This window comes from Phacochoerus africanus, unplaced genomic scaffold, assembly GCF_016906955.1.
Source record: "Phacochoerus africanus isolate WHEZ1 unplaced genomic scaffold, ROS_Pafr_v1 Scaffold_14, whole genome shotgun sequence".
Classification (NCBI taxonomy): Eukaryota; Metazoa; Chordata; class Mammalia; order Artiodactyla; family Suidae; genus Phacochoerus; species Phacochoerus africanus.
Window position 1 is genome coordinate 56,087 of NW_025927332.1, and position 15,124 is coordinate 71,210.

General features: G+C 38.2%; 1 pseudogene; it reads left to right on the forward strand.

Annotated features, from left to right (window-relative positions):
- The first annotated feature begins 13,346 nt into the window (after nucleotides 1-13,346).
- Nucleotides 13,347-14,553, forward strand: LOC125119111 (olfactory receptor 8K5-like; annotated as a pseudogene).
- Nucleotides 14,554-15,124: the final 571 nt, after the last annotated feature.

The window sequence follows — 15,124 nt, forward strand, 5'->3', positions numbered from 1 at the left end:
TAGAGATCAATAACAAGAGGAAACTGGAAAATTCATGTACATGGAAATTAAACAACACAGTCTTAAACAACTAATGGATCATAGATAAAGTCAAAAGAGAAACAAAAATATCTTGAGAGAAACAAAAATAAAAACACAATATAGCTATGAACTGATGGGATGAAGTAAAAGCATTTCTAAGAGGGGAGTTTATAAACTCCTACATTAAGAAAAAAGAAGCTCTCATATAAGCAACTTAACTTTATACCTCAAGGAACCAAAATAAGAAAACAGAAGATGACAAAGATCAGAGCAGAAGTAAACAGAGAATAGAAAAACATCAACAAAGAGGTTAACAAAACTAAATATTTTATTCTTATTTTTATTCATTTATTTGTTTTTAGGGCTGCAGGTGCATCATGTGGACATTCCCAGGCTAGGGGTCAAATCGGAGCTACAGTTGCCAACCTATACCACAGCCACATCAATGCCAGATCCAAGCTGGAGTCTGGGACCTACACCACAGCTTGTGGCAATGCTGGATCCTTAACCCACTGAGCGGGGCCAGGGATCGAACCTGCATTCTTACAGATAGTAATTGGGCTCATTTCTGCTGAGCTACAATAGGAATGCCCTTAAAAACTGTTTTTTGAAATGATAAATAAAACTGACAAAAGTGTAGCTAGACTTATCAAGACAAAAAAGGAGAGCTCAAATAAATAAAATTACCAGAGAGAGGCATTATAACAGACATCACAGAAATTATTATTAAGAATTATTAAGAAACTACTAGGAACAATTCTACATTTTTAAAAATAGACAATCTAGAAGAAATGGATGAGAAATATACCACCTGCCAAGCCTGAATCATGAAGAAACAAAATTTGAACAGACCAATAATGAGTAAGGCGATTGAATCAGCAATCAAAAAATTCCCAACAAAGAGCTCAGGACCAGATGGCTTTACTAGTAAATTCTACCAAACATTTAAAAAAGAATTAATCCCAATTCTTTTCAAACTCTTCCAAAACTTGAAGACAAGGAAACACTCCCAAACTCTTTTTACAAAGCCAGCATTACATTTACACCAAAGCCAGATGGTATGCTACAAGAAAAAAATAATTAAAACTATAGGATTCATGTCAAACACCTTTTCCATGAAGCTCTTTTTCCCTCCCAATTAGAGAAATGCATATGTGCAAAATGACTGGCCTCTGTGTGACCAGGTTTAAATTCTGACTTCTTGGTCATGTTTCTTAATTTCTCTGAGCCCCAGTTATCTCACCTGCAAATTTGCTAGAATTATGCAAAATAGTATATGAAAAAAATAGCTTGGAAAATAGTCCATCAATGCATTTCATTTCCCTTCTCTTTTCTTTCTACTTTAGAAATCATCAGGCACACAAGATCAATTTGTCCCTTTAATCTGGAACTTACATGTACTGCAATTCATCAATGTCAATCACTTCCCCTCTTGTCACCAATTTTCTTCTGCTGCTCTGTAATCAACTCAGGTTTGCTGAGTTGAGCATTGGAGGTCAGAGACTCTGGAAAAAGAGTATATCTGACAAGCCTAACCACAAAACTTTCAAAGATAAATTGTAGAGGAATGAAATTCAGGTTCCACAAAACAGATTGGAAACAATCAGAGATGATAAGGTAAGGAGGATCAGATATCAGCACAATCGGGGAGGTTTCAGGAAGATGGTATGGTCAGGGCTCCAGCCTAAAGGATTGAGAGATTTAAATAAGTGAACCAGACCAGTGAGAGCTCTAGACAAGAGGACTTGCAGGAGCAAGATGGAGAAGGGTAAATTAAACTGCAGTGCTGTGGAAACAAGACAATTCTTTTGGTTAAAACAAATGGTTTGCGATAAAGAGCGATGAACAAATTTTTTTCTTTTTTTGTCTTTCGTCCTTTTTAGGGCTGCACCCACAGCATATGGAGGTTCCCAGGCTAGGGGTCTAATCAGACCTGTAGCTGCTGGCCTACACCACAGCCACAGCAATGCTGGATCCTTAACCCACTGAGCGAGACCAGGGATGGAACCCACATCCTCATGGATACCAGTCAGGTGTGTTAACCACTGATCCATGACGGGAACTCCATATATTTTATTTTCTTCCTCATCTGTTTTATATTTAGGCCATGGAGGAAATTTTCCCTTTTAAATACATCTTTTAAATTTATGTTAAAGATTTTTTTTATTCAGAGTATACACTCTCTATCACAGGCATATGTCATTCTTGCCTACCTGGTGAAGACATCGTGGCTTTCCTATGGAATCATCACAACTCATGTGATTTTGGGGGGTGGACCATCCCATACAACCTAAGGAAGCCATGTAACCCAGGCAGAGCTTACCAACACCAGCTCTGGACACAACCGGGAAAAACACTTTCCTCCAAAGAGAATAAATGGGAGAACCTGACTTGGGGGGTGATTAACATGCAGGCAGTGGATCTCAGAAATGGGAGCAACAAAGTGCTGGGGACACTTTTTGAGCCCTAGATCCAGCCATGTCTGCAGCCAAGGAGTCCTCTTCCTGCATAAGCTAATTTAAAATTGACTTCTGTCACTTGCAGCCAAGAGTTGTGTGTAATAGAACCTCCCTGAAAATTCTGTCACTGTAGCTTTGTCAATCACTTCCTCACAGGAGGGGTTAGTGGTGACTTGGGGCTCAGAGGATTTGTTGCAGAGCTGTATTTCCATAGCAAACATTGTTTTTATTTGTATTTCCGAGTGTTTGGGTGGTTTAGTGGGGTGGGATAGGTTTGTGCGTATGTGTATATTAGAAGAAAGTTTCCAGAAGCCTCCTGTCAGTGCTCAACTGTGTTGGGTTAAATGGCAGTTAAAAACCCACTGAGGGAGATCCAGTGAGAGCCACAGACTGGTTATCTGTCCTGGGAAAACAAGTGCACATTGATAGTAACTAACAGTATTTGGGTACCATGGTTTAGCTTTCTTTCATCCAGGTCCTGCTGTTGGTATGAATATAAAATATTACAGCTGCTATGGAAAACAGTCGGCAGTTCCTTAAAAAGTTAAGTAAAAATTATCCTATATTTCAGCAATCCACTCAGATATGTGTACACACATGTTCACAGCAGCATTCTTTATAGTAGACCCAGGTGGAAACAACCCAAACATCCATCAGTACATGAGTGGATAAACAAAATGTGGTATATGCATACAAGAGAAGAGTATTCAGCTTTAAAGAATAATAAAATACTGACACAAAGTTCATCATTCATGGATGAAACTTGAAAGCATTCATGGGTGAAGCTTGAGCTAAGTGAAACAATGCAGATGCAAAAGAGCAAATATTGCAGGTTTCCATTCACAGAGGTGCCTCGAATAAAGGAAATCATAGAGACAGAAGGTAGAATAGAGATTACCAGGGGCTGGGAGAAGGGGAGAATAGTTATTGTTTAGTGAGTACAGAGCTTTTGTTAGGGTTGATGGAAAAGGTGAAGAAGTGGATAGTGATGGAGTTCCCATTGTGGTGCAGTGGAAACGAATCTGACTAGGAACCATGAGGTTGTGGGTTTGATCCCCGGCCTCGCTCAGTGGGTTAGGGATCTGGCATTGCCATGGGCTGTGGTGTAGGTCATCGATGTGGCTCAGATCCTGCGATGCTGTGCTGTGGCGTAGGCTGGCAGCTGTCGCTCCTATTGAACACCTAGCCTGGGAACCTCCATGTGCTGTGGGTACGGCCCTAAAATAAAAGCCAAAAAAAAAAAAAGAAAGAAAGAAAAAAGAAGTGGATAGTGATGATTCATGACACTAATGCCACTGAATTGCATGTATGTGGTTAAAATGGTAGCTTATATATTAATGTATATTTTACCACATAAAATGAAAAAACTATATTGCAGGATCAGTACTTTGTCTTAAACAATTTAGCATGAGTATCATTAACAAAAGTTCAATATCTGTTTCTGACATTTGTCTTTTCCTGTAAAGTTTAAATATAATGAACCATACACATCTTCAGGGCACACATTTTTGACTTTAACAAATGCATGTACCTATATCGCCTCCAACTCATCAAGATAAAGAACATTGTCATCACCTCAGAACCTTCCCGGGTCTCATGTCTTTCCCTGTGAGATGCTCTGATATGATTTGAAGAGCAGAACTGAGAATTCAAAGTCAAGATTTGCTTTTTGCTCCTACCTATCTTGCCCCTCCTCTTGAGCCTTATGTGATCAGCTGGATCACTCAGCTCACTGAGCCTTGTGCTGCCCCGGATTGTGGAGGAAGATGTAAAGGTGCAGAAAGCTGGGGAAAGGACACATCTGTCCCATTGTTGGGATGTGACCTGTGTGTGTGTTGGAGGAGGGGGATGTCAAGAAAACAAATGCTTTAGAATTTAGACCACAGCCAGTTTTTCATTTTCACCAAAGCAGTCTCAGGCAAAATCCCTCCCGACCCGTCTTGGCTGAGGCCAGTGACTTTGAGCTAATAGTCTGGGACGTTTGGAGAATTTGTTTTGCTGAGACTTGCTTGGATCACACTGGAAGCAACCGGCTAGTTACTTCCAGTTCTTCCAGTTCCTCATGTGTGTGCTTGATGAATACACTGGCCTATGAGTGTCAGTGTGAATCTCAGGAGGATAAATCTCCCAAACAGGGGACTTGCCTTTTTTTTTTTTTCAGATTATCTAAATACAGGTTTTTTTCTCCTCCATCTCCCCCTCTTCCTCTTTTACTAATTCTTTAATTTTTTAAAAAACTGAACTATACTTCAGAATCTGTTACCTCATGAGAATGATGCATGTTAATTATTATTTAAAATTTTTTTTTGTCTTTTTGTCTTTTTTAGGGCCACACCCACGGCGTATGGAGGTTCCCAGGCTAGGGGTCTAATTGGAGCTGTTGCCACCAGCCTCTGCCAGAGTCACAGCAAAGCCAGATCCTGAGCTGCATCTGCAACCTACACCACAGCTCACAGCAACGCCAGATCCTTTAACCCACTGAGCGAGGCCAGGGATCGAACCCGCAACCTCATGGTTCCTAGTGGGATTCATTTCTGCTGCCCCATGACAGGAACTCCAGGATACATCTTCAGAGGGAAAAGAAACAGTTTCTTCCACTAAACAAATTAAATACTAAATAATTTTATGTATGTGCATCTTCCTATAACAATCAAATTTAAAAGGTAATTGAGGGAGTTCCTATTGTGGCTCAACTAGTATCTGTAAGGACACGGGTTTGATCCCTGGCCTCAATCAGTGGGTTAAGGATCCAGCGATGCCACAGGCTGTGTGTAGGTCACAGATGGGGCTCAGATCTGGTGCTGCTGTGGCTGTGGCATAGGCTGGCAGCTGTAGCTCTGATTTGACCTCTAGCCTGGGAAATTCCATATGCTGTGGGTGCGGCCCTAAAAAGACAAAAGAGATAATAATAATTGGGTGTGAATGGATATGAGGAATCTTTTAGGGGTAATGAAAATGTTCTTTAACCATATCATACATTTCAAATGGGTGAATTTATTTGATATAAATTTTACCTCAATAGAGTTGGTTTTAATGAAAGATAATTGGGGAATGACAGTGCATTAAGTTGTTAATATTTGTGATTGTTAATTCATGCTAGGTTTATTGTAATTTCTCTTAATCTCACCTGTTCGAAGTAGATTCTTCATCCATATTTGTTGAATGAATAAATGTTTTATATAGGAAACTAAATTACAGTGTCAACTAAACATATTTACTTTCTTTCTTTCTTTTCTTTTTTTTTGTCTTTTGTCTTTTTAGGACCACACCCACAGCATATGGAGGTTCCCAGGCTAGGGGTCTAATCAGAGCTGTAGCCGCTGGACTATGCCACAGCCAGAGCAATGCAGGATCCGAGCCACATCTGTGACCTACACCACAGGTCACAGCAATGCTGGATCCTTAACCCACTGAGCGAGACCAGGGATGGAACCCGCATCCTCATGGATACCAGTCAGGTGTGTTAACCACTGATCCATGACGGGAACTCCATATATTTTATTTTCTTCCTCATCTGTTTTATATTTAGGCCATGGAGGAAATTTTCTCTTTTAAATGTCTTTTAACTTCATGTTAGAATTTTGGAGGAAATAATTTTTTTTTTAATTCTTTCATGAAAGAAGAGCTTTGAAGGTCCAGCCAAGGCATCCTCCTACACCAATAATGATTCAGGCTTAGATCTGAGCTAACAGGAGGACAAATCGGCCCAAGAAACTTGGTAAAAAATCTTCCTACTGAAGACAAATACCATATGATATCACTTATATCTGGAATCTAATATATGGCACAAATGAACCTTTCCACAGAAAAGAAAATCATGGACATGGAGAATAGACCCGTGGTTGCCAAGGGGGAGGGGGAGGGAGCGGGATAGATTGGGAGCTTGGGGTTAATAGATGCAGACTATTGCCTTTGGAAGGGATTAGCAATGAGATTCTGCTGTGTAGCACTGGGAACTCTGTCTAGTCACTTATGATGGAGCATGATAATGTGAGGAAAAAGAATGTATACATGTATGTGTAACTGGGTCACCATGATGTACTGCAGAAAATTGACAGAACAATGTAAACCAGCTGTAAGGGTAAAAAATAAAAATCATTACATAAAAAGATTAAATTAAATTTAAAAAAATCCTCCCGCTCTACAGCACTGGGAATTATATGCAATCTCTTGGGATAGAACACAATGGAGGATAGGATGTGAAAAAGAATATATATACGTATGTATGACTGGGTCACTATGCTGTAGAATTGACACAGCACTGTAAATCAATTGTACTTTAATTATATATATATAAAGTAGATAGGTGCATAATAAAAATTCCTACTTTAATACTTTAATAAAATAGATATATATTTATATACATAATAAAAAAACCCTTCTATTTTCTATATTATATTCTTACTCGTGGGAGAAAGCAAGTAATAAAAGCAGAGGAAGAAACTATATTGAAATGATTACATGATGCAGGAAAACATACTGTGAGAAGAAAGGAGGAAATCACAAAACCCTTACTCAAAACAAACCCCTGACATTTTTTAACAGAAAGCAGAGCTTGACCTGCTCAGACACCATCTTCGCGCATGGCACTCTGCTGACACCTAGCGGCCTCATTCAAAACGGTAGCTGTGATTGGGGAAAATGCAGTCAATAACATGTCTTGTCAGAGTCTACTCTAAGGCTTACTGGTCCTAAATCATTTTGTTTGCATCTTTATGCTTTTCAGGCCCTTTCATGGCTGTTGGTTATTTTTATAGGACCACAAACCCTGTAGGACTGACAGTGGTCAAAATAAATCAGGGTTTCACATCTTCTTTTGTTTCCTTCTTTTTCTTCTCACACTGATACTCTGCAATTCCTGACCACTTACTGTAACAAATTTTACCCTCTTCTATCCCCTGACCCCAAAAACGCTTGCTCCATTGGGTGCCACATATCAACTCAGCTTTAGTAAGTTGTTCAGAAGAGAGACTTCTGATCACACCAAAGGGGCAGTGGCTGCTAGCTTCAGATTAACCGTGCTGTTTAAACAAATAAATCAGGAGTTGAAGCACAACGACTAAAGAAATATTTGGGAATAGTATTTGCTCCTTTTGAGTCTAGCTCTGCCCCTTACAGTGTGAGGAATGGTAAGAGTGGAAGTCAAACTTTCTTTTTCAACTTTGAACAAAAGACCCAGGGAAGCAGACACCCACACTTGACCTGTGGGCAGAAGGCTTATTCTGGACACAAGAGCCCCTAAGTGTGGATATGGTGGGAGCAGTCATCACTGATACCCGTGAGTTGGGCTGAAGTCTAGATGACCCAGGGCTGCCCATTAAATGCTCCAAGACAGCCACACTGTGACTCGCCAGGCTTTGGTTTATTACTTTTCTCTCTCTGTTCCTCCTTTAGTAGTCCTGTCCCCTCAGTTCTTTGAGTAATAGAAATTGTATTACAAACCCAAAGGATGAGTCCTGCATATCAAAGCCTGTCAATTATGCAAGTAGAGTCTTGTTCTGCACAGGTCAAACATTTAATTTCCCTTTTTTTCTTTTGTAGTTCTAAGTGTACATTTCTAAGAAGAATGAGCAATAGCCTACATATCTTACAGGCAAGTCTGTGGTTGACCTGGCAGCACAGCACCACGTTGACATAAGAAATTAATTGCACAGATAAGCGAGGATCTTAGGATTGCAAGAAATTCTAGAAAGCACCTATGGGGTTCTCTCTCAGGGAGGAATCTGACCCAGAGAGCTTAACTGACCCCAAATCTATTTGTTTCATCATGATTCAGATGATACTGTCTCATTCTGTAGTGCTGGTTAAGTTTGCTGTCCTGTCAGGTTAATTAGTTTTTTCCTATTTATTCTATCTTTAAGAGAATTTTCTGGAATCTCTTAAAATTTTTTTTATTGGAGAATATTTGACTTACAATGTTGTGTTAGTTTCAGGTGTACAGCAAAGTGAATCAGTTTTACATACACAAATAGCCATTCTTTTTTCAGATTATTTTCCTATATAGGTTATTACAAAATATTGAGTAGATTTCCCTGTGCTATACAGTAGGTCCTTGTTACTTATCCAGTATATGTTAATCCCAACCTCCTAATTTATCCTGCCCTACCATGTTTCCCCTGTGGCAGCTATTAGTTTGGTCTCTAAATCTTTGAGTCTGTTTCAGTTTTATAAGTTCTTTTGATCATTTTTATTAGGTTCCACATGGTTGTAATCTCATATGATATATGTCTTTCTCTGACTTACTTCACTTAGCATGATAATCTCTAGGTCTATCCATGTTGCTGCAAATGGCATTATTCCATTCTTCTTTACTGCTGAGTAATATTCCATGGTAGATATGTACCATATCTTCTTTAACCAATCCTCTGTTGATCAACATTTAGATAACTCCCAAGTCTTGGCTATTGGAAATAGTGCTTCAATGAACACTGGGGTGCACATATCTTTTCAAAGTATGGTTTTCCCCAGATAGATGATTAGAAGAGGGATTGCTGTATCATATGGTAGTTCCATTTTTAGTTTTATTTATTTATTTATTTATTTATTTATTTTATTTTTTTTATTTTCCCACTGTACAGCAAGGGGGTCAGGTTATCCTTACATGTATACATTACATTTACATTTTCCCCCACCCTTTCTTCTGTTGTATCTAGACAAAGTTCTCAATGCTATTTAGCAGGATCTCCTTGTATATCTATTCTAAGTTGTGTCTGATAAGTCCAAGCTCCCAATCCCTCCCACTCCCTCCCACTCCCATCAGGCAGCCACAAGTCTCTTCTCCAAGTCCATGATTTTCTTTTCTGAGGAGATGTTGATTTGTGCTGGATATTAGATTCCAGTTATAAGTGATATCATATGGTATTTGTCTTTGTCTTTCTGGCTCATTTCACTCAGGATGAGATTCTCTAGTTCCATCCATGTTGCTGCAAATGGCATGATGTCATTCTTTTTTATGGCTGAGTAGTATTCCATTGTGTATATATACCACATCTTCCGAATCCAATCATCTGTCGATGGACATTTGAGTTGTTTCCATGTCCTGGCTATTGTGAATAGTGCTGCAATGAACATGCGGGTGCACGTGTCTCTTTTAAGTAGAGTTTTGTCCGGATAGATGCCCAAGAGTGGGATTTCAGGGTCATGTGGAAGTTCAAAAAAAAAAAAATTTTTAGGTTTTTAATGAATCTCCATACCGTTCCCACAGTGGTTGCATCAGCTTATACTTCCACCAACAGTGTAAGAGGAGTCCCTTTTCTCCACATCCTCTTGAGCATTTACTGTTTGTTGATTTTTTGATGATGGCCTTTCTGACTGGTATACCTCACTGATACCTCATTGTAGTTTTGATTTTTATTTCCCTAGCAATTAGTGATGTTGAGCATGTTTTCATGTGCTTTTTGGCCAACTGTCTACCTTCTTTGGAGAAATGTCTATTCAGAACTTCTGACCATTTTTTAATCGTGTTTTTGGTTTTTAGATATAAAGCTACTTGAGGCGTTTGTATATTTTGGAGATTAATCCCTTGCCAGTTGCTTCATTTGCAAAAAGTTTCTCCCATTTTGTGGGTTTTCTTTTCATTTGGTTATGGATTCCTTTGCTGTGCAGAAGCTTTTAAATTTGATTAGGTCCCATTTGTTTATTTTTGCTTTTATTTTCATTACTCTAGGAGGTAGATCTGAGAAGATATTGTTACAGTTTATGTCAGAGTGTTCTGCCTGTTTTTCTCTGAGTTTTATAGTATCAGGCCTTATGTTTAGGTCCTTAATCCACTTTGAGTTTATTTTTGTGCATGGTGTTATATAATGTTCTAATTTCATTGTTTTACATGTAGCTGTCCAGTTTTCCCAGCACCACTTACTGAAGAGACTGTCTTTTTTCCATTGTATATGCTTGCCTTCTTTCTCATAGATTAGTTGACTATAGGTAAGTGTGTTTATCTCTGGGCTTTCCATCCTATTCCACTGATCTATATTTCTCGTTTTGTGCCAGTACCCATATTATTTTGATGACGCTAGCTTTGTAGTATAGTCTGAAGTTGAGGAGCCTGATTCCTCCAGCTCTGTCTTTCTTTCTCAGGATCACTTTGGCTATTCAAGGTCCTTCATGTTTCTGGAGTTCCCTTCATGGCTCAGCAGAAATTAATCTGACTAGTATCCATGAGGAAATGGGTTTGAGACCTGGCCTCGATCAGTGGGTTAAGGATCCAGCGTTGCCTTAAGCTGTGGTGTAGGTTGCAGATGTGGCTCAGATCTGGCATTGCTGTGGCTGTGGTGAAGGCTGGCAGCTGTAGCTATAATTCAACACCTAGCCTGAGAGCCTCCATATGCCATGGGTGTAGCCAAAAAAAAAAAAAAAAAAAGAGTCCTTCATGTTTCCAAATAAATGTAAAAATCTTTTGTTCTAGTTATGAGACAAATGCATTGGTAATTTTATAGGGATTGCATTGAATCTGTAAATTGCCTTGGGTAGTATACTCATTTTGACACTATTGATTCTTCCAATCCACAAGCATGGTATATATTTCCATCTGATTATATCACCTTTGATTTCCTCCAACAGCACTTTATAGTTTTCAGAATACAGGTCTTTTACCTCTTTAGGTAAGTTCATTCCTAGATATTTTGTTCTTTTTGACATGATGTAAATGAGATTGTTTCCTTACTTTTTCTGATCTTTCATTATTAGTGTATAGGAATGTGAAAGGTTTCTGTGTATTAATTTTTTATCCTGCATCTTTACTAAATACATTGATGAGCTCTAGTAGTTTTCTGATAGCATCTTTAGGATTTTCTATATATAGTATCATGTAATCTGCAAACAGCAACAGTTTTACTTCTTCTTTTCCCATTTGGATTCCTTTATTTCCTTCTCTTATTTGATTGCTGTGGTTATGACTTCCAAAACTATGTTGAATAAAAGTGGCAAGAGTGGACATCCTTTTCTTGTTCCTGATCTTGGCAGGAATTCTTTTCACTTTTCACTGTTGAGAATGAGGTTAGCTGGGTTTGTCATATATGACCTTTATTATATTTAGGCATGGGTTCCCTCTATGCCCACTTTCTGGAAGGTTTTAATCATAAATGGATCTTAATCTTGTCAAATGCTTTTTCTGCATCTATTGAGATAATCATGTGGTTTTTATACTTCAATTTGTTAGCATGGTGTGTCACAAAGATCGATTTGCAGATATCAAAAAATCCTTGCATCCCTGGGATATATTCCACTTGATCATGGTGTATGATCCTTTTAATGTACTGTTGGATTTGGTTTGCTAGTGTTTTGTTGAGGATTTTTGCATCTATGTTCATCAGTGATATTGGTCTGTAATTTTCATCTCTTGAGGTATCTTTGTCTGGTTTTGGAACCAGGGTGATAGTGGCCTCAAAGAATGAGTTTTACAAAGAAAAATATTCTGTTTTACAAAACAGAAATAGACCCACAGACATAGAAAACACACTTATAGTTACCAAAGGGGAGGGAGGGATAAATTAGGAGTTTGGTATTAACATATACACAGTGCTATATATAAAACAGATAACCAACAAGGACCTAGGATGTAGCACAGGGAGCTATACTCAATATTTTTAATAAACTATAAGGGAAAATAATCTAAAAAAAGATATATATGTATAACTGGGTCACTTTGCTATACTCCTGAAACTAACACAACATTTTAAATTAACTTCGGGTTTTTAAAAAAATATATATTATAATTTTTTAAATCACAAAGGTATAAATAATAAATCTAGTATATTTGTTTCTCAGAATAAAAATAATTAAATTAGGATATAAAACCAGCTAACCTATAGCAGAAAAAAGAAAAGACATAACTATAAAAGAGAGAACTCTGCAGACACACTTGGCACACAGTGGTACAGACATTCTGGAACAAGTATAATGAAGGACACTCACAATATCTACACAGAAGTTTTTTTAAAACTTTGAGACATTAAATCAAAGTTACATAAGTGATATCTTGTGTTTGGAGGTTGGACAACTGTATTTTAAAACTCATTCTTCCTCTGTGCATTTATATGTTCAATATAATACCAAACTCCCACTGAGTTCTTTTGAAATTTCAAAAGCTGATTCTGAAGTTTATATGAAAATACAAAGGCCCACAATTAATTAACAGACATCTTAAGACACACAATGTGGAAGGGCTTTCTCTCCCAAATACTATGACATATTGTAAACCTGCTCTACCCAGTACAAAATACTACTGGCACAGGGATAATTAAATAGACTAGTGAAACAGTAAAGAGCAAAGAAATAAATATCTTTACTTTTTTTTAAGCTCAAAGTGATTTTTAATATGCCAATCAATGTTAATAAAACACAAGTCAAACAGACAAGTGGAAATGTTTTTAAACCAAAATTAATAGGAAAGCAAACAACAGACAAATTATTTTTGCAGCATCTGTTAGCCAGTATTATTAGTCAAATAATAATGTCCCAAATACTGCTGACTCTAGAGTTTAATCTGTAGTAGCTGTGCATATGGTTTCATATGACTCCTTTTATTTGAGAAGAAGATTCTGTTACTTATTTTTTTCCCACTGTACAGCATGGGGATCAAGTTATTCTTACATGTATACATTTTCCCCCACCCTTTGTTCTGTTGCAATATGAGTATCTAGACATAGTTCTCAATGCTGTTCAGCAGGATCTCCTTGTAAATCTATTCTAAATTGTATCTGAGATTCTTTTACTTTTCAGGTTCCAAAATCATATATGGAAATTATTTTCTTTCCCCATTATTAAAAAAAACATTCCATTTACAGATATTTGTACTTTATTTAGATGACACCACATGAAAGCTAATAACACTTTCTCTGTTTCTTACCAGACAAGCTAACTGGATATATGGGCCAACAGAATCTATCATTGCTGACTGAATTCATTCTGATGGGAGTCACAAGGAAGCCTGAGCTTCAGGCCTCAATTTTTGGGATCTTCCTCATCCTCTAAACAATCACAATAGTGGCCAATCTGGGTAAGATCATTTTGACCCAAATGGATTCCCACCTACACACCCCTATATGCTTTATTATCAAACACCTGGCTTTCATTGATCTTGGTAATCTTACAGTCATTTGTCCCAAGATGCTTGTAAATTTGTTGTGGATCAAAGTACCATTTCCTGTTATGCATGTGCCACACCCTTGGCTTTCTTCCCTATAGTCATCATCAGGGCATTTTTTAGCTTGTTTATCTATTTGGCTATCTGTAGCCCCCTCCTCTACAATGTTATCATCTCCCAGAGAATTTGCCATGTGCTGGTAGGCATTCCATACATCTACAGTGCCTTTCAGGCACTAATGTTCACCATTAAGATTTTTACATTGACCCTTTTTGGCTCTAATGTCATTAGCCATTTCTATTGTGATGATGTTCCCTTGGTATTTATGCTCTGCTCAAATGTACAAGAAATAGAATAGACCATATTATTTATTTATTTATTTACTTATTTTTTGGCTTCTTGCTATTTCTTTGGGCCGCTCCCACGGCATATGGAGGTTCCCAGGCTAGGGGTCTAATCAGAGCTGTAGCCGCCAGCCTACGCCAGAGCCACAGCAACGCCGGATCCGCGCCGCGTCTGCAACCTACACCACAGCTCACGGCAATGCCGGATCCTTAAGCCACTGAGCAAGGGTAGGGACCGAACCTGCAACCTCATGGTTCCTACTCAGATTCGTTAACCACTGCGCCACGACGGGAACTCCAGAATTGGCCATATTATTTAAAGCATTTAATTTGATCTCTTCCCTCTTCATCATCCTAGTGTCATACCTACTGATCCTGATAGTCGTATTTCAAATGCATTCTACACAGGGCAGGAAAAGAGCTTTCTCTACATGTGGTTCTCATCTGTCAGTGGCGGTTGCATTCTATGGGTCTCTACCATTTATGTACATACACTCCAAATTCACTCACTCCTTTGATACTGATAAAATGGCCTCTGTATTTTACACTTGAGTAATCCCCATATTTAACCCCTTGATCTATAGCTTAAGGAAGTAAAAATGCCTTCTACAGGGTCTTTAAGAGTCAATGCAAACTTTGTATGTAATATCCAATATGAAATATTATTTTAAACTATGAAAAAGTCAAATGGCATCTGATAATATTTCTAATAAATATAATTGCATTATTCTCAGCTCCAGAGCAGAGGCTAATTAAAATGCATGGATAGAGGTTGCAGGTTCTGTCCCTGCCCTTGCTCAGTGGGTTAACGATCTGGCGTTGCTGTGAGCTGTGGTGTAGGTTGCAGACGTGGCTCGAATCCCGCGTTGCTTTGTCTCTGGCGTAGGCTGGTGGCTACAGCTCCGATTCGACCCCTAGCCTGGGAACCACCATATGCCACAGGAGCGGCCCAAAGAAATAGCAAAAAAAAAAAAAAAAAAAAAAAAGCACGGATAAATAATTTCCTTCGTATTCAGCCATATTAATCCTCATATTTTAGGTCTCAATTTAATGTCACTCCCTCCCCAACATGCCTTATTGTTGATTCAATATTTCCTTTATTGATTCCACAGAACGCCACATCTCTCCCAATGGAAACACTTATTAAGCTTTTAGTCAGGAAAAAAGTGTTTGTTATCAGGCAAATACTTAAAACATATTTATGTTCAATATACTGA